The following is a 25639-nucleotide window of genomic DNA, read 5'->3' as shown; positions in this document are numbered from 1 at the left end:
ATATTAAAAAAAAAACGGCAAGAAACTGTAATATACAGACTATTTTAACATTTAGGTCAAATCTATTTATGTAGAATTGTGTGTGAACTTGTCTGAGTTCTGATCATCTTTAGTATATCAAAAAGGTTTCATTTCATTTTTATATCCTACCCACTTCAATTTCTATGTATTTATATATCTTTCACACCACACATCTCTCTGAACAATCAATCGAAAACCCTATCTTTATATTTTTAAAATTCGACTCTTTTGTTTTCCTTTTCTTGAATAACAAGTCTGAATAGCATAGTAGTATATCGGATGAATTCTTGCTGTTGTGGCAACTGTTTCTTTAGGGCATGTCCCCCTTAATGCAGTGCATGTCTCTTTTTCTCAATCTTGTCAAAATATCAATGATCAATAATAGTCTGATAATGGCAACTTACTTTGTATCATTGTATTTTGATTGAGATAAACCAAATAAATTTAATATATGAATATTTTTTTTGTCGATAGTTTTGCTCATTTCTTGGAGTCACGTGGAATGATTGATGAAGCTTAGAAGTTGCTACAAATCCTGATTGTAGATTTGAACTAGCCATTCAGCTTGGTAAACTAGAGATCGTGAAGGTAAGCAAAAGATATTCCAATACTTGAATTTATGAATTATAATTAATAATAACATTTGTTTATGTGTATATAGGATATTGAACTAGTAGCACAAAGTGAGTCGAAATGGCTGAATTCCCAATGTCTCTCCAAATAGGTCCTACAGGTACTATTTCTTGAATGAGAAATGATTTGTCATTAAAAGTGGTTTATTCCATAAATCATGTTAGGTTTTTTAATTAAGCCTCGGGAGCTGATACTATATATTTCTAATGAGAAATGATTTATTTTTAAAGAAATGTTTGAACAGGAAGCATTTGATATTGTTGGAATTCGCCTTGTGGATATATTTCATTTACAGTAATTGATGATAAATGTTGTGGCTGATAAAGGTTTATAGTATTATAACTCCATTCTGTAACAATCTATCTCAATAGGAAATTATAATTATTGCAAATTTGGTTTCCTGTCATTTTGCTGCTCGTGCATTAGATATGGAAGCCTTTCTTTTCTGATTAACTTTTCTTCTGAGGTTCAAACTTGTTGTTCCTATTCTAAAACTATGATTCTTTCAAGTCGGGAAAGAAGTGTGTAAAGTTTATACACTTCGACTGATAGAGGGTTTGGAGGTCAAAAGAGTATACACAAACAATTGAAGCCAGAGGCAACTGAATTTGCGTGTAAAGGCTTAGGAAGGTTTCCTTGGATCAGTGAAGCTCAAGGTGGGGCTGATTAGTTTTCTCTCAATGAGAAATATTTTTTCACTGTGTGGTTTAATGGAAGATGAAATCAAGCTTTGCAATTCACTGATGAGGACTGGAAACAACTGAATGACATTCGTTATTGGATACAAGGAAGATGACCAGGGGGTGTACTTCACATGAAACATAATTATGCTTCAAAACTTACTGAAGCTCATGAGTTTGTTGCTGAGTTATCATGTTATGTGAATCAGAGGAATCAAAGACAAACTGTTGCAGGGGGGAATTAATTTATCGGTAAACACTTGTGGCTCTGTTTGATTGATAGCTATTTATGTGATTAAGTTTACCTTATACATGATAATGGTGCACAACAATGTCTTTTACCAGTATTGTTTTCCTATACCATATTTTTTTTGAACTCTTTTCATGCATGCTTCTGCTCCTAGTGTATATTGGAAGCTTCATCAGAGTCAGAAGATTCCGAAATAGAAGGGGTTCATTTTTATCATGAGATTCTGTAAGCTGTTAGCAGTTCATTTTTTTTTGTTTCTTTTATCCATTACAGCTTATTTCTTCCACCCAATCAGCATTGATCTACCAAATTTGGTCTGCAAGGAGGGTTTATTTGGGATTGGGTTGACCAGGATTGAAACTCATCTCTTAAATTTTATAAAATTGTAAATGTGGTGAAAGGGTAGTTCTAAATATTAGCATCTGGTTTTAGGGGTTACTCAAGGAAAATGCAGATGGTAGCAAATACTGGGCATATGGTGGTGACTTTGGAGATACACCAAATGACTTAAATTTCTGCTTAAATGGTCTCATATGGCCTGATCGGACTCCTCATCTTGCTCTAAATGGTGATTACTATAATTTTTTTGCCTAGTATTTAGGTTTTTGTTTAGTTATTTCCAACAAAAATGTTTCCATGATGAATCTTTTGGTAGAGACAATGTATAAGAATTACTTCATTAAGCTAATTATGATGTGATCCTTTGTTTATTTGTTTTCAGAGGTCAAGTATTGCTATCAACCAATTAAAATTTCATTCTCCAATGGTGTAAATAAGGTATCAATATCATCACTCTTACTTATTTGTCTATATCATTTTCATGAAAATGTTTATGTTGCGTATTATATATTCATATGTCCAGTTGCTTTCTATATAGCAAATGTTAACCTTGGTCTTTGCGTTTTTTGTTCATAGATTACAAACACCAATTTCTTTCAAACAACAGAATATCTAGAGTTTAATTGGGTGATTGAAGGTGATTTTGGATCTTGAAACGAGACTCAAGCAAAAGTAAACACATAGAGAGTTGTTGGCACATAGTAAGCTAGATGATGCAATTGTATATAAATGAGTTCATTTTTTTTATAACATTTACTCACTTTTGGAATAATTATTTGTATTTTACCTATTAGTGAAATTAATTATCTTTGTTATTTATTGTATTTTATTTTGTATTATGAGATTTGTAATGTATTATTTAATTTGAAAATTAGTAAATCTATAAATAATATTTTTGTAAACATTTAAAATTATGATACACAAAACTATGTGTCATCTTCATTTATGACATGGTCTTTCTTGACAGGGGCTTTCTTGATACGCATTGCGTTTCATTAACACACGTGTCGTAAGGTTATGACACACAAATGCGTGTCGTCTTCCTTTATGACAGGGCCTTCCTTGATACGCATTGCGTGTCGTAAACGCACATCGTAATTGCGCGTCGTAAATGAGCGTCGTAAATGCGCGTCGTCTCTCTTTATGACAAGGCCTTCCTTGACGCGCATTTGCGCGTTGTCTGAGCCTTTTACGACGCATAATGAGCGTCGTAAAAGACTGTTTTTCTAGTAGTGAGTTTACTTAATTTTTCTTTCATTTTTCTTCTTCTGGACATGATCTCTTCTATTCTCTCTCAAGTATCATCCTCAAGAACACTCTTTTCTTCACATCTTGGGCCGTGAACCTTCATCAGGGTTGTGCACCCTTCATGTTTGGGCCATGAACACTCAAGTGTTCTTGGGTCGTGAACTCCATTTCAGCCTCCTAAGTTGCTTCCAACACTCTTTTGGTGAGTTATTCTTGCATTCTAGGTTGATTTCCAAACACCTTTGTGGTTAGATTCACTAATTTCATGCCTATATGTATCATTATATATTATTTAGGACTCTTATGTGCTACGAGACTTCGTTCGTGAGTATAACAACCTTACTCCAGTCTTCAATCGAATCACTCACATAAGGTGAGTTCATACCCCCATATCTTTCCAAACATTTTAATTGTTTTGTGGGGGGGGGGGGGGGGGGGGGGGAATACAAGTAAAACACAAGAAATGTTGTGTTTTAAAATATAAATTGCTTCTTATGTCTTTGTACCAATGAACTGTATTTAAAACATGAAAATTTTTAGAACATGGAAATAAGCTTATAAACTTTAATAAGTATAGCTTAAGGAACAAAAGGATCTTTTTATAAACTTATCTGTTATTTATAAAAAGGGTTTCACATTATTACTTGTAAAGTCATTATTCTAGTTTGGGAGACACATCTTCGACTACATACATAAGTACCAGTGGAAGTCTACCCTTATGACCAGAGTCTCTTGGAGGGAGAGCATGAGTTTGTGTATAGATCTATATGGGATTAACAATCCCGCACCTTGCTGTTAGCTACAGTAGGAACGGCAGGTCTACGGGGGACAAATGTCATATTATTTTTCGATGCCTACAGAACGTCGTGTTTAACCGGTCCAATTAGTATGGTCATAAAACTCACAAGTAGATAACAATGATATATTTACGTAGTAATATACTTTTCATGAACAGTCTCAAGGGATACTAGCTATGGGATTACCCATTGTATACTTTAGGGTTAGATAAAACTGAAGTCTGATAGACAGTGAAATGTGTGATTTCCGTCTTACTTCCTGTTCCTTGTTTGGTTGTGGGCTTAGGGTAGATTCACCCATTTAACTGTCTGTTCGATCTCGGTTATATACAACTTGTATGTATTAGGTAATCATAGGAGGGTAGTATTGTCGCATCGGATTTCCAGAACAACCAAGTCATCAGACAGTCTAACTTATCAACAAAACTAGATAACATTACAGTAAATACAGTAGTTGTAGTTGTTGGAAGTGTGTCCAAGGTCATTAACTGGTTGGTGATATTTCTAATAATAGCAGGGTCCTCTTGGGTTGCCCTCAAGACTCAAAATTGAGTGGAACAAATAATAGGAGTAATTAGTTTATTAATTATTATGGTTTAATAATTAATTAGAAACTAATTAGAAAACAATTTGGGAATTAATTAACAGTTTAATTAATAGAAGGGTTGAATGTGAGTTAATCAATGGTTGGTTAATCAGTGAACATTCCAAAACTCTAGAAGGAAGGGGGTTGGACGAAAGTTCCCTGTGGATAAAGGGAATTCCGTTCATAGCCTTTCCCATCCCGCATGGGTGGAAGGATAAAACCATAGGAGGTATCCAAGGCTATAAATAGGGGCATAGGGATTCATTCCTCGTTGCTCATTTTTGGCTTGAGTATTCGCCACCTTCTTTTTCCTTCATTGTGGAAGAACTTTCTTTTAGTTCATCCCTCTAGTTTAATATTTGTTTCTACTCTTTTGAGTTCATTGGGTGTGAACCAAGAGAGGGATTCTAGTTTGGATCCTCATCATCCAAACAAAGTGGCACGCACAAGGAGTCAAGCTCGAAGGTCATTAGCTACTAAAGAAGTTAGTATTTCTCCTTGTATTTTCGGATTTCATAGGGTAGAAGTAATAGTATGAAGTCATAGATCCATAGGTTGCATGTACACTTAGGTAAATCGTTTTGTTGTTTCGATTCCTTCGCTGCCTAGTTATTGAGTGTATTTGATGCATATATTACACAACAGTGGTATCAGAGCCAGGTTCATGGTTACCTTCACCCTACATCCATGTTTTCTAAAAATATTGTTTTGGAACTGAATGATGAAAGTTTAATTGAAAAATTCGTAATTTGATGAAAACCCTAATTCACGATGTGAAACAGTAGTTCACGACGTGAACTTAGCAGATTAGCATTATCGATTTTTATCTTGCTTATTTTTCGAATTCAAGCTTTATCTTGCATGGATAAATACCTAATTGGATTAGATCTGGAAAATTAAATATTGTTTAAATGTGTATGGATAAATATTATTTAATCATATTTTAAATTTGAATATTTATTATTATTTAATGGATTTTAATATTTTAATATTATTTATAATAAGAGTTTTATAAATTTGAATATTAACCCCTCATGTTTTATTAATTATTATATTGCATCCTTGTAATTAATTTGAATTAATAATAGACAACTAAATTCAAAGGTTTTAAATTTAACCCATATATATTATATATATATATATATATATATATATATATATATATATATATATATATATATATATATATATATGATCCATATCTATTATGTGTATAAGAGAATTGCAATATGTATCCTTGCATATTTTAAATATTGACATTGTCGGTCTTACGTCGACTAGGCACACCCGTTGTAATGTAGGGATTTAAGGAGATCTCTATGATTCCTAATGAGGTTGGTTTTTAATATGCTTCGTGCTTACCACCCTCACCACCCTATTGCATTTTGAGAATGGAGTTACCGAAAGGGGTATTCTAAATACAAGTATAAAACAAAATCCCATTTTATTTAAATAAAAGTGAATCTTATGTTATCCATAAATATTGCACATTCTCTTTATAACTTGTTGATGGAGCTCGTGTGGTTAACCGTCAGGTCAATTTGAGAGTATAGGTAGAGAATGATGTGAGACTCGCGAATCTCAAGTGTAACTTTAGCCGGAGACCACACAATTTTGTATGGGTGATTCACCATCTATTCAATGATCTGCGGCATCCCCGTCATTGAATTTGAGATGAACATAATATGAGATTAACATGTCGTTGATAGTCAACGAGACTCAAAGATCTAGGAGTTTCATAGTGATTGAAATTGACAAAGAGCTTTGTCTACCTAAAAAACTTCATGGTGTTTTTATGGCATCCCTTTACACATCATGAAGCCAAATATGGATCCTAGCCGTATTTTAGTAATTTGTTTTAAGGTAATTGCTAATTAAGGATTTGTATCAAACTAATTGGAATCTTATCTTTTGTAGATGTCGAACCAAGCAAACAACAACAACAATCTTACTCTTCCTCCTCCTCTAACTCAAAACTCAATCTTCTCTCTAATGCTAGTTCTTAATAGGGAGAAACTCAAGGAGGATGGATCCAACCATCTTGATTGTATTAGGACCTTGAGGATCACGTTAAGGTATGCAAACAAAGAGTATGTTCTCGATGAAGATGTTACCATACTTCCCTGCCCCAAAAGAAGTTACTGCCTACAACAAGCATTACGATGAATCAACCAAAGTGGATTGCCATATGTTAGCGACCATGGCTTCTGGTCTCCAGAAGAACTTTGAAACATGGGGTGTATTTGACATAAACCAGCAACCCGAGGAGATGTTCCAAAAGAAAGCTAGGCAAGAACGATTTGAGATCGTTAAGTCCCTCGTGGCATGTAAACTACAAGAGGGAGCTTATGTGTGTGCACACGTCCAAAAGATGAAGTCGTACATAGATAGACTTGGGAATCTAGGTGTTGAGCTACCTAAGGAATTGGCCATTGACATGGTTTTGAACTTGCTTACTAGTTCATATTCGGAGTTCATCATGAACTTCAATATGAATGGCCTTGACAAGACCTTGATGGAGTTGCATGGCATGCTCAAAACTGCTGAAGCGAGCATGAAGAAACCCAAAAACTCTAACCTTACTGCTCCAATATTGGTTGTTGATCGTAGTTTGCTAAAAGGAAAACGGTGCCTCAACCCAAAGGAAAGGGTAAGGGTAAGTTTGGATAGTCTGAACTTGCTCCCAAGAAAAGGGCTCAAGCTGAAATAGCTCCTTCTGCTGATCCAAGTGAAACCATTTGTTTTTACTACCAGGAAAAGGGACACTGGAAGCATAACTGCCCTAAGTACCTCGAGGACCTTAAGAAGGGAAAAGCCAAGGTGGCTAGCACCTCAGGTATGTTCATGATATAACTCCATAGCACATCTACTTCTAATTCTTGGATTCTTGATATAGGGTGTGGTACTCACATTTGCTCTGATATGCAGGGACTAAGACAAAGTAAGAAGTTGAAGCAAGGTGAGCTCAACCTAATCATGGGAAACAGGCACAAGTCAGCTGTTACAAGGATTGGGAACTATGAGCTCATGCTTAGTGGTGGTGTTTATCTTAGTTTATTAAATTGTTGCTACTCGCTTGATATGGCACGAAACATTATTTCCTTTCATGCAATTTATAAGGATAGTTGTTGTTTTTCTTTTGATAATGATAATGGTGACATTTTGGTTTATAATAATGGTTGTTTTATTTTTAAAGCTAGTCCTTGTAAAGGTGTGTATGAAAGTATTGTTTGTGATGGTGATGTTGATGTTGATAAACTAATAAGGAATGTTGGTTCGTCTAATAGTGAATTAGATAAATCATGTTTGTGGCATTGTCGACTTGGCCATATAAACAAAAAATGCATTGCCAAGCTCCATTCTGATGGAATCTTGGAATCATTCGACCTCAAATCGGATGATGTATGCGAATCTTGCTTACTTGGCAAGATGACAAAAGCGCCATTCACAGGCCACTGTGAAAGAGGAAGGGATTTGTTGGACCTCATCCACACAGATGTTTGTGGACCCTTCAAATCTGCCACAAGACATGGAGAAAGATACTTTGTAACTTTTACTAAGGATTTTAGTAGATATGGATATATATATCTATCTAATCAAGCATAATTCAGAAACGTTTGAGGTGTTCAAAGAGTTTCAAAATGAAGTAAAGAACCAATTGGGCAGAAAGATTAAGATGCTCCGATCCGACAGGGGTGGAGAATATTTAAGTCTTGAATTCTGCGATCATCTAACTAATTGTGGAATAGTTTCACAATTATCTCCTCCTAGAACACCGCAGTTGAATGGTGTGGCGGAAAGGAGAAATCGAACTTTGTTAGAAATGGTTTGATCTATGATGAGTCGAGCTACACTTTCGATATCTTTTTGGGGGTATGCCTTAGAGACAGCCGCCCATATCCTAAACCTCGTACCTACTAAGAAGGTTTCTAAAACACCCTATTAAATATGGAGTGGGACATGTCCTTCTCTAGCATATGTAAAGGTTTGGGGATGCGAAGCTTTTTTTCGTCGCGAGGCAAATGACAAGCTCGAACCCCGGTCAGAGAAGTTTTACTTCATTGGTTATCCACAAAATTCGTTTGGATACTTGTTCTACAAGCCTTCGGAAAACGAAGTGTTTGTTGCTCGAAGGGGATTCTTCCTTGAGAGGGATCTCATTTCCAAAGAGGACAGTGGGAACAACATATAACTTGAAGAGCTTTAAGAGAAAAATGAAGAAGAACCTTTAGTAGACACTAGCACTCAAACTGAGGTGCAACAACCCATTGAGGAACCGCAACCAAAGGCTGAGCAACTTGTTGAGAAAAATGATATATCTCCACCACCCCTTCACAAATCCAATAGAGTTCGTTATCCTCCTGAGTTCTATGGTTTCCAAGTGAGAACAGAAGGAGACATATTGATCAGTGATCGTACGCTGGTTGATATGGATGAACCATCCAACTATAAGGAAGCGATGGCAGGCACTGAGGCTGCCAAGTGGAAGGAAAGCATGGAGAGCGAGATTCAGTCTATGCGTGACAACCAAGTTTGGAATTTGGTTGATCCTGTCCCTGGCACTAAAATTGTTGGGTGCAAATGGATCTTCAAGAAGAAGACATGCATGGATTGGAATGTGCACACGTTCAAGGCTAGGTTGGTAGCAAGGGTTACACTCAGACTCAAGGAATTGATTATGAGGAAACCTTTTCACCAGTAGCCAAGATCAAGTCTATTAGGATATTACTTGCCATAGCAACTTTTCATGATTATGAAATATGGCAAATGGATGTAAAGACCGCTTTCCTTAATGGAAAACTCACAGAGGAAGTGTACATGGCACAACCTGAGGGTTTTATAGATCCAAAATATCCAAATAGAGTGTGTAAGCTTGAAAGGTCCATATATGGACTATAACAAGTGTCTAACAGCCGGAACCTTTGCTTTCATGAAAAGATCAAGGAGTTTGGTTTTCCAAGAAGCGAAGGAGAGTCATGCGTATATATCAAAGCTAGTGGGAGTAATGTAGTCTTCCTAGTGTTGAATGTGGATGACATACGCCTTATATGAAATGATATCCTGACGTTGCAAGGTGTTAAGACATGGATTGGGAGTTGTTTCGCAATGAAAGATCTAGGAGAAGCTGCATACATACTTGGTATAAGGATCTATAGAGATAGATCAAAACGGCGAATAGGACTGAGCCAAAGTACATACTTGGATAAGATCTTAAAGAAATTCAAGATGCAGGACTCCAAGAAAGGTTATCTACCTATTCAACATGGCATGAAATTGAGTAAGACTCAATGTCCTAGTTCTAGCGATGAACAAGAAAGAATGAGTCGAGTCCCGTATGCTTCTGCTATAGGATCGATCATGTATGCAATGACATGTAATCGTCCTGACGTGTCATTTGCTCTGAGCATGGTGAGTCGTTTTTAGGACAACCTAGGAGAAAGTCATTGGACGACAGTAAAGAACATTTTGAAATATCTGAGAAGAACAAAAGATATGTTCTTGGTATACGGGGGTAAGGATGAGTTGAGAGTCATAGGTTATACAGATGCCAGTTTCTAGACTGATAGGGACAACTCATGTTTGCAGTCGGGATGGGTATTCTTGCTCAATGGAGGAGCGGTCACATGGAAAAGTTCCAAGAAGTCGACAATAGCAGACTCTACGTGCGAGTCAGAGTATATAGCGGCTAGTGAAGCTGCGAAAGAAGCTACATGGCTGAAGAATTTCCTTAATGATCTTGGTGTCGTTACGAGCATCAAGGATCCCTTGGAAATCTTCTGTGACAATGAGGGTGCAGTCGCTTTGACTAAAGAACCCAAAGAACATGGTAACTCAAGAAATATACTTAGAAAGTTCCACTATGTGAGACATCAAGTCGAGGATGGGGATATTGTCGTGAGCAGAGTGTCATAAGAAGGAGAATCCAACCTATCCGTTCACTAAACCATTATCAAGGATCAAGCATGATAGTCATACTAGATCTATAGGCATTAGATTTGCTGAAGATATGGTGTAATTGTTTAGTTGTTTAGTTCACTAAATCATTCTTGTGGATGGAATCATTAGAGAATGCTAGATTAAGAGGTGTATCAACAAGTTAAGGAAGAATACTTACTAGTTTTGAAGATCTAAGGTGAAGATTAGGATGTTAGTTGAGAGTGAATGAGGGAAAATCGGCCAAAGAAGGAAAGAAATGAAGCAAATAGACAACACTTGATCATATAGGGTGAGTTTACGGCCCACATGGAGTTTACGGCCATAAACTCCAGTGTGGTGGCCATGAACTCCTGGTCCTAGTGATTTAGGCTTGATCTTTGTACTGTAGCTTCAATAGATAAACCCTAACACATCCCTTAAGTCTATAAGGCTCAGAACACTCAAACCGACTCTCAATTGTGCTAAATGATAGCAAGAATGAGTCTGACACTAAGTTGAGTTGACTGAATGAGCTTTCAAAGCAATAGAAAATTTTAGGTTGTCACATCATCCCCCCATTAGAGGGAATTTCATCCTGAAATTAGAGTTTAGGAAAGGAAGTAGGTACGAGTAATCGAGTAAAGAGATGAGGATAATTCTGTTTCGATTGATCGTCGAGTGGGATTACAAGAGTCTCATCAGACAGACACTTTTTCAAGTTCAAGACGTGGAAGGTAGAATGTACGTTACTGAGTTCGCGGGGTAGGCTGAGTTGTGGATGCTTCTATGCTTTTTCGTACTACGAGAGTAGATAAGTAGGTCATGTATAAGGAAAATGACGAAATGATCCAAGTAAGGACAACATACCCTATTCATCAAGTTCATGAATACTACAGGCGCATTGGTCTTATTCGAGAGGTATCACTACGGACTTATAGCATCCGTATCGAGTTCAGAAGGCCGTCCTCGAGACATTCTTCTCTGACACTCGTAGCTGGCGATACTCGGATCTCAGATCCATCTTCGAAAGGTAATTCGTTCCTTACGGTTGGTCAAACAATCCATCCATGCGAGGCAGAGGGTAAAGATCCCTAATGGAAATCTTGTCGAGGTCTCCATTAGTCGATGCGCATACTAACTAATCCATTTTTCCTCTGGACAAACCAGACTGGAGTTCCCCAGGGTGAGAAGCTCGGTCATATAAAGCCATTGTTGAGCGGTTCGTTAGGTTGACTGGACAGTTTTGCATCTCTGTAGGTGCTAGACTAAAGGGTGATTTGGTTACAAGGGTAGCCCCTACAACTAATGTGATTCCGAAGTTGACCTTGGCGTCATGGAGGTAATCTTGTGAGTTCTTCTGGAAAGATATCGGGAATATCCAAAAGAAAGTATGATTACTCACGGAGTAATGAATAGGATAAGTGCTTCTGTTCTGTCTGAATCTCTTGTCCCCGCCCAACGAGACGACATTTGATGGGACTCTAAGCTTTATCCGCATGGCAGCATGATCACTCGTAGTTTTGGGCAGTCTCCATCCAGAAGTATATTAGAAGTCATACTTGGTTCATCAATCGTAGCTTCGTGTATACGAGTCGTATATAATTAAGATTGAAAAGGCAGTCGAATAAATGATTCTTCTTTAAGCTCACATCCAAAAAAGGAAAAGAAGTTAAAGCGGAATCATCAATTCTAAACCTGTAGAACCTAGATTATATATCAACCTTGTGTATACATTTCTCAGCAATAGATCAACCATATGGGTCTTCATATTGAACATGACGTACTGTACAAGTGGTATTCCAGGAAGGTTTTCTGAGGTTTCTTCAGGATGGACACGAATCATAAGGTACTCTATGCATGAGTACCTCGGAGTTCTGGAATGACGGCTTCGCTAGAAAGGCGATTATGGAGAAAGAGATGTACGCATGAAACTGGTATTGTGAGGGTCGAATTGACTCAAGTTATCTGATAGTATTAGACTCACTTGGAAATAAAGGCATTAGATTAGATCATAAAGGCGTTACAGACAAAACATAACAGTACAACCTTTAATAGAGTTTCAGTACTTTAGATTAACTACAAGACTACTGTTGTGAACAAGGTATACTACAAAAAGCAAGTATACACAGCACGAGGTTCCTTGACTGACAGAATTTTGCAGAAGATAAGATTCTAGTTGCACTAGTGTTTAACAGTTTATAAGTCTATTAAAATGAAATGCCTTAGTATTTCAATCGTGCGTTCGGAGTAGTCTCTCCTGCAGCAATGATCCTTAGTGTCTTCCCGTCTGCGCCAGAGTTCTTTGTTATTGGACAATCCTTCTCGAGGTGTCCTATCTCACCGCATTGGTGACATATTTGGCTTGCACCCGCATCGATGGTGGAAGTATTGTGCCGGGTCAGAGTTATGCGGATGCAAGTGCTTTCATTGTTCTTCCCTTTTGGACAACTCCTTTTAAAGTGTCCGAAATTACCGCAACCATAGCAAGCCTGGTTGAATCCGATGTCATGGACTTGAGCGATGGGTCGTACCGGTGCTCCATAGCTACGAGCCTATTACCCTATTTTGTGGCAATTGCAACATTGCATTTCATGGCAAGCCCCATTATGATGAAAAATACACTTGCTACACTTCGGGAGTTTCCCCTTGCATGGTCTGATCGGTGCTGAAATGGCAGAGGTTTCCACTTGTTGCTGTTGCATGGCAAGTTTTTGGGATCGCTTGCGCTCCTTTTGGGCTTGATGCTTTCGTTTCTTTTTCTCGATTTTACGGCTTTGCAAGTCTATGAATGTTATCATTTTTTGGCTTCCCGGATTGATACAACGATCGGAGTTGTCAACCCCTTTTGCCAGTTTTGTTTGTGTTGCCAGATCTAAGGTTTGCAAGGACAGCTGTCACGGCAGCTGTTACCGCGACTTGGAATGTAGCGACATCGATGTGAAGGATAGGGGTTCGTGAGTAATTATGGTTGAACCTAGATGTATTCCGGTCATTCATGAAAGGAGTAGAAGTAAGTTCTCAAGGGTTTGACTTACATCCCTATGATGTAGTCCTAGTAAAGGGTAGAAGTAAGTTCATAGAATGGTTACAAGACGATTGCTATCCAACCTTCGACAAGAATTGGAAGTGATCCCTAAGTTAAATTACCATAGCCCAATAACTTGACTAGAATAAGTTTCAGAAAGAATTCTAAAGATAGTATGATGAAAGTATGTGAACAAAGACTAACACATAAATTAGCCAACTGTCGAAATCCTTGATATTTATGACGTAATAAGTTTGGGAAAATTGACCTTGTAGAATGTCTTACATCATATCTATAACATCCGAAAAATACAACCAATTTAAATTTTTCAAAACAACCTGATTTTCATTAAAATGTTTACAAAAAGGTTTTCAATACAAGTCATTAAAGTATTCCCAGAATCACATTGCTACAAAATCACGAGGAGCGGTACGATCGCGCCTTCGCCCTGCCACAGTCTCCTGAAGAACCTGAAAAACATTAAACCACAACTGTAAGCCCGGAAGCTTAGTGAGATACCCCCAAAATACCAACCACGTATACGCCCTTCCAGGCTACGACCTTCCGGTCCAAAACATATAAAACATGCATAACATAACAGGACATAGAACAACCATGCATATCGGGTCTACCGTGTGACTGGTCCGCCGTATCGGGCCTTCAGTCCAACGGATCCATCCTCCGAGTCTAGTCATGTCCTTCGAGTCTACAGTGGGGTTGGTCCGCCCGCATCGGGCCTTCAACCCATCCGGTTCACTCTCTGAGTCTACAGTGGGATTGGTCCGCCCGCATCGGGCCTTTAACCCATCTGGTCCACTCTCCGAGTCTACAGTGTGACTGGTCCGCCCGCATCGGGCCTTCAGTCGGCCTGGTCCACTCTCCGAGCCTCGGCATGTCTGGTCCGCCCTCGTGGGGCCTACAGCCTATCCGGACCGCTCGCTGGGCCTTCGGAACAACCGGTCCGCCCTAGGTATCTTGGCCTACAGCACAAAGCAGGACCCGCCTCAACCCATCTCCAGTTCAAACAACCATGTGCACAAAACATACATTCATATAACAGTCATAGTCAACAAGCTGAGCAAACAGATCACATAGCATATCATTACCCTAACCGGGTTACCGACCTACCGGTCACTAGCATAGCATCACTCTGTATATCGGGAAAACTGACCTTAGCAAGGCCTCCTAGCATGAACCATCCTAGCTACCAGGATGCAGACACATCAAACAATAACATACTAACCATAACCGACTCTCAATACAATAAAGGGCCGGCCTTGGTGCCTTAGACCCTGTTGATATAGTGAGGATAACTCACCTCGAAACTGTCGGCTGAGAAGATAAGATCCCGCTGCTCCGAACTCCGGCACGAACTCCTTCACCAAACATCAAAACATACAACTCAATAAATACCCTTAATTACCAAAATACCCCTGGAAGACAACTGGTCAACCTTGGACGAGTCAAAGTCAACCCCTGACTGACCCTACTCGCCGAGTCATCTCGATGACTCGCCGAGTCCTTATGCTCAGAACTTCCCTCTATTAGCGACCCAACTCGCCGAGTCACCCCAAGACTCGTCGAGTCCAACAACTCTGAGTCCACTCGCACCAAACTCACTGAGTCATCCCTTGACTCACCGATTCCTCGACTCAACCAGAAATATTGGGACTCCCTCGACCAGACTCGCCGAGTTCAAATGGGCTCGTCGAGTCCAAGGCCATCTTCAACCTACTCGCCGAGTTGTTCTTCCAACTCGTCGAGTCCCAAGCCATCTTCAAGCAACTCGTCGAGTCAACCCATGTGACTCGTCGAGTACCACCTATCTGGATCCATACAGAAGCATCTCAGGCCATGCAATTGATCCAAAACATAGATCCAACCTCCTACAATCCATCCATCACGTAAAGTGGCAAACTTTACGTGAATCTAACGAGATCTAAGCCATTTTCACCTTTAAACCAAGGTTTGGGACATGGTGGCTCCACTAAGCACTCGAACACAGGAACTTTAATGCACTCTAGGCCTTCAACATTCCAGATCTGAGGTAGCAACCTCAGATCTAACCTCCAAAATCCAAAACATTGCAAGATATACTCCCCACAAACCCCAAAATGATGAAACTAGGAATGCACAGCCTAAGGACGAAGATATTACCTCCAAAAGATGCCTCAATAGAAGCCAAACTCGAACCCAAGCAAAGCCCTTTGATCCAAGCCACTTCTCCTTCAAGATCTCTTCAACAACCCCTCTCCAAGCTCTAATTTGCTCCACAAATGATCTCTCCACGAATACATGGTTTCTGGAACTCAAGGGGGGAATAAGGGAGGCTGTGGAGGAGTATAATGCTCTTTATATAGGGCTCAACCCCGGAATTTAGGGTTTTCTCCATACAGCACCTACTCGCCGAGTCCATCCCATGGACTCGCCGAGTAGGCCACTTGACACGCGACCATGACCGCGACCTGACTCGTCGAGTCTATCCATGGACTCGCCGAGTCATCCTCTAAACTTACACTTTCAGCCCTTCAACTCTACTCTTGCGATTCCGGGATGTTACAATTCTCCCCCACTTAAATTAGGCTTCGTCCTCGAAGCCTTCGGCTTCTCATCTTCAATTCACTTCCCATGACGCACCACTTGACCTTGACCGAACCAAGTCCCTCAAGGTACAACCATATAACTAGAAGCTCACTTTCTCCTTCCATAAGGTGTCCCCACCACCTACTCAAACCGGGCACCAACTGTACCCTCCGATAACCACACTCAACAACCGAGAATTACCCATGATGCCTTACTGCTCCAATTCTCATCCTTCACTTGACTCATATGGCTATAAAGCCACGGACCATCGGATTCCCGATCCGAATTCCACTCTTTCCATCCCATGACGACCGAAAGACCCATTCTTCCATTTCGGAGCAACTCCCCCGAGTTCTCCTCTCGCAATCACACACACATGCTGATCTTGCTCTAGCACCCTCAGGTTGGAAAAACTGATACACTGATGATATCTTCGAACATCCTTCCAGGGTGAACCGCTAAAACATAGCCAAAACCCTGATCAGAATCACATTGAGAGTCCAAGACTCTTTCTCTGTATCCCTTCTGTATCCCTCTCCCTGGCTTTAAATCGCGGTATTCCCTCCGTGCCCAGAGCAACATATCAAGTCGAATGAGCTTTCATTCCACCGCCGCAACACACTACTCAAAGACCATCGACGGACCACCCCAATCATAACTCCACACTACCGCTTTCACTTCAGTGAATTCGCACTCCCTTTTTTGGAATTCCATTCCTCCCTCTTTCCTTATCAAGGAACCCACTCGTCCGCCCAGTCACCATGACAGGCACCATGGTGCTCATCCCACGCTACATTACCTCTTTAAAGCGTACCCAACATCTATGCATCACCACTACTCTGATTCTCATCACAGGGGCTCTCAAGCCCATGCACTACCTTCACTGCTCAAGATTGCTTCCCGGGGCCAGACCTCCCAATGTAATCACACTGCAACATACGCAACCCATATCCTCATTCCAATCCAATAATGCTCGCAGAGTCTTCAGCATGACTGGACCGCCTCCCCAGGCCTTCAGCCAATCTGGACCACTCTCAGAACCTTCAGCCAATCTGACTGGACCGTCCTCCGAGCCTTCGGTCTGACTGGTACGCCTACCGGCTTACAGTCTATCCGGACCGCTCAACTAGCATTCATCACTCCGAACCATCCCTTCGGGAAATCCTCCCGTACATACCGTTCTAGCCCTCTAGGGGTTCCGAACTCTATCTCCATCATACATGCTCGAACCCGTCCTGCTCCCATGCCTTCTTCAATCAACTGCTCTAGGTCTGTACTCCGCCCCGCACACCTGATACTCTCTCATACGAGCCTGCTCTCGACTGACAGAAATACCGCTGAATTTCCCCAAGCAGCTAAACAACCTCTCTGGCCCAACGATCATCCGGAGAATTTTCAATTCTCCCCCACTTAAGACACTGACAGATAGTTACCGGTTGCCATCACCGATCTCCCCAAGCAACCTTGCAGGAATCGACACATGTACTCAAAATGTTCTTCACCAACACCAACAACTTTCATACAATCATGTTCCCATGCTGCACAACTTGCTCGAAAGGAACCCAACCTTCAACTATCAATTCCTCAGACTACAGAATCTAACTGGTCTTCAAACCAACGCCGCATCCGCCACCAATCCTCACAAGGATAATCAACGATAGCTCGAAGTACAAATCCATAACCATAACGATCCTTCAGGGAACAAAAGATATTAAAACAAAATCTCGATCACAACTCGCCAAACCCTCAAGGAACAACGGATACCACACGAGAACCCGAAACGCAAATCAACGAAACCAACAGATAACAATACTCCACAACAATCATAAATAATCAAGACATCAGAGAGAAACATACCCGCAGCAGCAAGCTGACAAACACGACCCTAAGCCCTTGGGGGCTCAGCTCCACCATGATCTCCACCTGTGATCCTCAATGTAGCCGGTGCTGGAGCCTGCACCGGCCCTACAGCAAGCCGTGGACAGTTGACCTTCAAATGTTCAACCTGATGACAATGATAGCATATCCTCAAATCCCGAACCGGCACTGACTGCCGACAATCCCTCGCATAATGTCCCTCCTTTCCGCACTTGCGGTACGCTCCACCGGACCGACAAACCCCGGCGTGACCCCTTCCACACTTTCCACAGACGTGACCACCCTGATCCCCCATCCTGGAATCAACGGTCTTAGACCGTTTCGTCGCCGGCTGCGACTGAACCGGAGCTTGCCTCAGCTCACGCATCTGTAACTCAATCTCTAACTCACGCCGCCTGGCGGCCTCCTGCAACTCCAGCAAAGTCTCGCACCTCTGCGCAGACACAAACTGTCTGATGTCTCTCTTTAGCATACTCAGATATCGGGACATCTGAGCCTGCTCCGAAGCGAACTCAGGGCAAAACATCGCCCTCTCAATAAACATCCTGGTGATTTCCGTCACCGATTCCGAATCCTGTTTCAACTCCAAGAACTCCTGAGCCAACCTCTCCCTCTCGACCTGCGGAACATAACGAGTGCTGAACATCTCTCTGAACCGATCCCATGAAATCGCAGCCCTCTGCGCATCCGAGTACGACCCCGTGGTCAATCTCCACCAATCCTTTGCTCCGAGCCTTAACAAGTTCAAAGCACACCTCACCCTCTGATCAGCAGGGCATGAACACGTGAAGAAACATCCCTCCACATCTGATAACCATCTCATAGCAACAATCGGATCCTGAACTCCATCAAAAGTGGGAGGCTTCGTATTATCGAAGTCCCGATACTGAAATCCTCTACCAGATCCTCCCCCTGCCGCAGCTACAGCTGCTGTAGCCGCCGCGGCAGCCGTCTCCGTGAGAGCTGAATAGCGCTCATCAAAATACTCCACCATGGCGGTCTTGATCGACCCAAACAACTCTGGCAGCTCAGCCCGAAACAATGCAGCAACCTCATCATGCAAGATATCGCGAATCCTCGCATCCAACTCGTGCGTACTCATCTGGCTGACAACCTCGGGTTGTACAGACCCACCCGGAACTCCCTCTCCTGCTCCTGATCCTGACCCGGATCCACTCCCAGCGTGCCCTGAAATCTCCATACTGAAAATAAAAGATCAAATCTCAGACACATTCCACTAACCCGGGAACCAGCTCTCATCCCAAACCTAGAGGTCATGGTTTCCCTGATACGCGTATGAGTTCGTGCTTTCAGTAGTACGGGCCCATACTACCTTCCACACCAACCCATATTTGTATGAAGTACTCTCACAACACCCTAGCGACACACTTAACAACGCTCTATCCTCCAAACTAGAGGAACACTAGAAATCTCTCACAAGGAACCCTAGGCTAGCAGGCATCATAAATCAGGCAACTCATCAATAAATCCTGAAGATCCCTAGCCTAACTCTAGCATGCTGTTCTATCAAAGCTCGATAAAACAATTGCCATGTATGGTATTTTGGGGTTACTTACTGGCTCCGGCTGATCGTACCTCCGCGTCCTCCTTCACTTATTTTGAAAACCATTTTAAATTCTCTTTTTGAAAACTCTCCTCGATTTGAGACTGGAGTCACACAAGTGTTCCTCCAATTCACTCAAACCAAGGCTCTGATACCAACTTATAACATCCGAAAAATACAACCAATTTAAATTTTTCAAAACAACCTGATTTTCATTAAAATGTTTACAAAAAGGTTTTCAATACAAGTCATTAAAGTATTCCCAGAATCACATTGCTACAAAATCACGAGGAGCGGTACGATCGGGCATTCGCCCTGCCACAGTCTCCTGAAGAACCTGAAAAACATTAAACCACAACTGTAAGCCCGGAAGCTTAGTGAGATACCCCCAAAATACCAACCACGTATACGCCCTTCCAGGCTACGACCTTCCGGTCCAAAACATATAAAACATGCATAACATAACAGGACATAGAACAACCATGCATATCGGGTCTACCGTGTGACTGGTCCGCCGTATCGGGCCTTCAGTCCAACGGATCCATCCTCCGGGTCTAGTCATGTCCTTCGAGTCTAAAGTGGGTTTGGTCCGCCCGCATCGGGCCTTCAACCCATCCGGTCCACTCTCTGAGTCTACAGTGGGATTGGTCCGCCCGCATCGGGCCTTCAACCCATCTGGTCCACTCTCCGAGTCTACAGTGTGACTGGTCCGCCCGCATCGGGCCTTCAGTCGGCCTGGTCCACTCTCCGAGCCTCGGCATGTCTGGTCCGCCCTCGTGGGGCCTACAGCCTATCCGGACCGCTCGCTGGGCCTTCGGAACAACCGGTCCGCCCTAGGTATCTTGGCCTACAGCACAAAGCAGGACCCGCCTCAACCCATCTCCAGTTCAAACAACCATGTGCACAAAACATACATTCATATAACAGTCATAGTCAACAAGCTGAGCAAACAGATCACATAGCATATCATTACCCTAACCGGGTTACCGACCTACCGGTCACTAGCATAGCATCACTCTGTATATCGGGAAAACTGACCTTAGCAAGGCCTCCTAGCATGAACCATCCTAGCTACCAGGATGCAGACACATCAAACAATAACATACTAACCATAACCGACTCTCAATACAATAAAGGGCCGGCCTTGGTGCCTTAGACCCTGTTGATATAGTGAGGATAACTCACCTCGAAACTGCCGGCTGAGAAGATAAGATCCCGCTGCTCCGAACTCCGGCACGAACTCCTTCACCAAACATCAAAACATACAACTCAATAAATACCCTTAATTACCAAAATACCCCTGGAAGACAACTGGTCAACCTTGGACGAGTCAAAGTCAACCCCTGACTGACCCTACTCGCCGAGTCATCCCGATGACTCGCCGAGTCCTTATGCTCAGAACTTCCCTCTATTAGCGACCCAACTCGCCGAGTCACCCCAAGACTCATCGAGTCCAACAACTCTGAGTCCACTCGCACCAAACTCACCGAGTCATCCCTTGACTCACGGATTTCTCGACTCAACCAGAAATATTGGGACTCCCTCGACCAGACTCGCCGAGTCCAAATGGACTCGTCGAGTCCAAGGCCATCTTCAACCTACTCGCCGAGTTGTTCTTCCAACTCGTCGAGTCCCAAGCCATCTTCAAGCAACTCGTCGAGTCAACCCATGTGACTCGTCGAGTACCACCTATCTGGATCCATACAGAAGCATCTCAGGCCATGCAATTGATCCAAAACATAGATCCAACCTCCTACAATCCATCCATCACGTAAAGTGGCAAACTTTACATGAATCTAACGAGATCTAAGCCATTTTCACCTTTAAACCAAGGTTTGGGACATGGTGGCTCCACTAAGCACTCGAACACAGGAACTTTAATGCACTCTAGGCCTTCAACATTCCAGATCTGAGGTAGCAACCTCAGATCTAACTTCCAAACTCCAAAACATTGCAAGATATACTCCCCACAAACCCCAAAATGATGAAACTAGGAATGCACAGCCTAAGGACGAAGATATTACCTCCAAAAGATGCCTCAATAGCAGCCCAACTCGAACCCAAGCAAAGCCCTTTGATCCAAGCCACTTCTCCTTCAAGATCTCTTCAACAACCCCTCTCCAAGCTCTAATTTGCTCCACAAATGATCTCTCCACGAATACAGGGTTTCTGGAACTCAAGGGGGGAATAAGGGAGGCTGTGGAGGAGTATAATGCTCTTTATATAGGGCTCAACCCCGGAATTTAGGGTTTTCTCCATACAGCACCTACTCGCCGAGTCCATCCCATGGACTCGCCGAGTAGGCCACTTGACACGCGACCATGACCGCGACCTGACTCGTCGAGTCTATCCATGGACTCGCCGAGTCATCCTCTAAACTTACACTTTCAGCCCTTCAACTCTACTCTTACGATTCCGGGATGTTACAATATCTGGAGTAGAAAAGTTTTGGCAACATAAAGGCCTAACTAAAAGTACTTATAGTACAAGGTAGTTACATATGACATAGACAGGAAAACGATTCCTTAAAAAAAGGAAGGAAAGTAAAGCAACTCCTACTGGTGACGGTCATCCCTCTGGTGAGCCCTTAGTTCAGCCAGTTGAAGCTCCATATCAAGCATGTGTCTTTCGTACACCCTCTAGCGTACTCGGAGCTCTATGACTTCGGCTCGTGTTTCAGCTAGTGCTTGTAGCAGGGACTTATGGTCTCTCTTGGATCTCTCACAAGCATTTTCAAGGTGATTGGTGCGAATGGTATGCATTATTGCATTGACATCAACCTCTATGATGCGATGGAGAGTTGTTCTGCTCTGGATTTCATTTCGGGAAACCCTGCGGACCAGGATTGGCAGAACCATGTCTGCTGAGCTTCCCTTGCTCAGATTATAGAAGCTTCGGTCTCCGTTGAATGGCATGGGTTGATCTTGCACTTCGCTCCATGTCTCCAAGCATTCTACCCAAGGGGGCGTCGGGCCTTGAAAAGTCGGACGAGGATTAGGAATTTGGTTGGGAGCCACCGGGGGTAGGTTCTCAACCTCGGGCTCGGAGTTAGCACCATTCGAAAAGCCTTCATCATGGTGATCATCCAAAGGGATTTGATGATCATCTTCTAGATCTTCTTCAAACCATCCATCATTGCCTTCGTTCGTAAGGTACGGATCGTCGTGGTGATGGAGTCCAGCCATGTTATCTACGTGAGAATTGGGGTAAAGAAATAATTATCAGACGTACTAACTAGATAATTATTAGATAATCTTCATTACTTCACTATTTGTAAAATGCATACCAGTTATATGTAATCAAAACAGGATAGGCCTTCAAATAAGTGACCTTTACTCCCAGTTCACAAGGAATAGAGGGTAAAGCAAAAATTCACATATTCTAAGTCTATGTCATTCTAGTTACATATAACCTTAGTGTATCCACTTTGCAACTATTGACCTATTAATGAAGATCTCTAGTTCTCAACTAAGTAATTATAGTAACACGAAATACTCTTAATGTTTTCATTGTGGTAATGTTGGTAAGTTTTTAGACTTGTTGCCATATCACAACCATTCTTGGGCATATGCTAATCACTCCTTGGACCAGCATAGTTGATCAGGCTATGCCACTCCCAGGACTGACCATATATCCCTGAGCTTAATTGTGATATTCAAAAATCGTAATACTTTTGTTTTTGTCATTGTGACACTGATTTTAGTATGAATGCAGGCATGTATACTTAGGTAAATATTTTATTATTTAAAAGTATAAACTCTTAGTCAGAGTATTTTAATCCCATTGTATTTATAGTCTTTATATCTTTTATGGGTTGAAATACTCAATTCACTATAAATAAAGCTCTGATACCAATCTGTCACACCCTAAAACCAAGAACGGAGGAAACATTCTGGGGCGGAGGACGTCATACAAAGTATCACAACAGTGTAAAGTAGTAAATAAGCAACAACATCATCCATTGCATTAATAATATAATTTTAATACAAGTGTGTTCTTTTATAGAATAAGACATGAAAATAAGTAATCAAAATAAAAGACGAGTCTTGACTGCTCCGTCTTCTCAAAACCTGGTCATCGTACCTGTCTACTGGTAACCTGAGAATACAAGTTATTTTGAAAGCATAGATCAACATTTAAGCTGGCGAATTCATAAGTATTTTAATGTCGTTGAATTGTAAAACTATAAAGAAAAGACTTGTAAATGTTTTATGAACAATTTTGTATAAGTATGAAAACCCTAGAAAATCCCAAATTTCCTACTAGTGTAAAATGTAGTCTTCTACCAAGACCCGACGGTTTTGAAGGTATGCTTCTTTGTAAGAATGACGGTTTTTCCCATGTATAACTATTATTATAAAAATATAGTCTACCTCATTGTTTAAGCGAATGTATCACAAAATAAAGGTAATAAGGAATATTATATAATTATTGTAATCGTATCCTTTTTGTCTAAGGATAAACACGACGTGGTAACTCGCCGAACAGTACAACCGAGAACATCCGTCGATGAACAAGTCCTGTTGTAGCTAGCAGCCAGGTGTAGGATGGTCAGTCCCGTATAGCATGCAACAATTTTCCTTGTATAGTATATAGTATAGTATGTAGTAATTCCATTTGTACAATATGTAGTAATTCCATTTGTACAGTATGTAGTAGTATCTCTTTCTATAGTATGTAATAGTATCTCTTCATATAGTATGTATTAGAGTAGTGTATGTATTAGTGTAGTGTATTTATTAGTGTAGTGTATGTATTAGTGTAATGTATGTATTAGTGTAGTGTATGTATTAACTCATGTATGAACTAAATCTTAGTGTGATTTCTTGTACTAGGAATAGCAATTAGTATCTCCTAACTATACCTATTATAGTTACTAGTAATTTACGTGTATAATTGAAAGTATGCCTTTGCTACCTAAAGGTACTGAATTGACTGATAGAACTTTTATGTCTATATATGTATACATAATATACAACTAATATTTAGACGACATTCGGACAAATAATCGATACCCTAAGGCCACATCCAAACAGGGAAAAGGAATTAAAGCGAGCTAGCAGTCCTAAGTCCTTTAAACATTACTTATATAATTATACATATGTAGGCATGCATTTGACAATATAAAAGTTTAAAAGAAGTTTTGTAAAACATTTGAAAAGTTTAATAATAAGAGTTCATGAATTGATATCAATTTATAAAATGCAGTTAGTTTGATATAAATAGTTTAAAGTATAAGAAATCTTTTGTTTGAACAGTTTGAAATACATGAAAACCTTTGTTTGAAATACAGTTGTAACAGAGTTTGAAAGGAAAGATACATTATGTAAGACAGTTTGATAAAGAGTTTAACATGTAACAACGTTTTAGAAATCACTTTGAAGTAGTTTACTTGGTAAAACAGCTAAAAATGTAGTAAATCCATAGTTTGATAGTTATTAATCACATGTGATTAATATAATAACTATCATGATTCAACTTGTATTCCCTCCCCCCATAAAAGCAATTAAAAACATTTAAAAGGTTAATTAAGGGGTATGAACTCACTTGTAGTGAGTGGATTGGATGGAAGTGTCGGACAAGGTGCTAGGTGTCAAGTGAAGACTTGAACACACACAATGATCCTAATAACATATAAAGACATATATATATATATATATATATATATATATATATATATATTATGTATATAATTAGTGATTATAACACTAATTAGACAAGTATAAACACCCTAGAACAAGGAAAACACTTGGATTCAACTGTTATAAGAACTTAGGGTTGCATCTAAGGATTGTAAGGCATTCCTATTGAGTTTATGGCCCAAGGATCACTCTCCATGGAGTTTACTACCATGGGTTTACGGCCATAAGGAGTTCAAGGTCGTAAACTGATGGTTATAGATGCATAAGTGTGGGTTTGAAACGCTAAGGAAGCTTGAGGGAATTTTGCTTTACGTAAGGAAGTGAAAGACCCACTCAATGGAGAGTGTTGAGGAGTTTATAGCCCAGGGGAGTTTACTTCTAGCCGTAAACTCTCTAAATGGTCATATTTAGGGTCTTAAAGGTAGGGAGTCTCAAGGGTTTAAGTGTTCCAAGGCTAAACAAGAGGATATATGAGTT

The 25639-nt window shown here is 40.9% G+C and overlaps 1 long non-coding RNA gene across 1 annotated transcript; it reads left to right on the top strand.

Annotated features, from left to right (window-relative positions):
- Positions 1–1645: 1645 nt before the first annotated feature.
- On the top strand, positions 1646–2651 carry LOC145000417 (uncharacterized). Its single transcript, XR_013661216.1, has 3 exons — positions 1646–2152; positions 2306–2361; positions 2500–2651. It is a non-coding gene; the product is annotated as an uncharacterized LOC145000417 (long non-coding RNA).
- The last annotated feature ends 22988 nt before the right edge of the window (positions 2652–25639 follow it).

The sequence above is a fragment of the Lactuca saligna genome, chromosome 1 (assembly GCF_052625555.1).
Source record: "Lactuca saligna cultivar CGN05327 chromosome 1, ASM5262555v1, whole genome shotgun sequence".
In the NCBI taxonomy this organism is placed as follows: Eukaryota; Viridiplantae; Streptophyta; class Magnoliopsida; order Asterales; family Asteraceae; genus Lactuca; species Lactuca saligna.
Note: the sequence above shows the minus strand (reverse complement) of the source record. Positions and strands in the feature narration are given on the sequence as shown.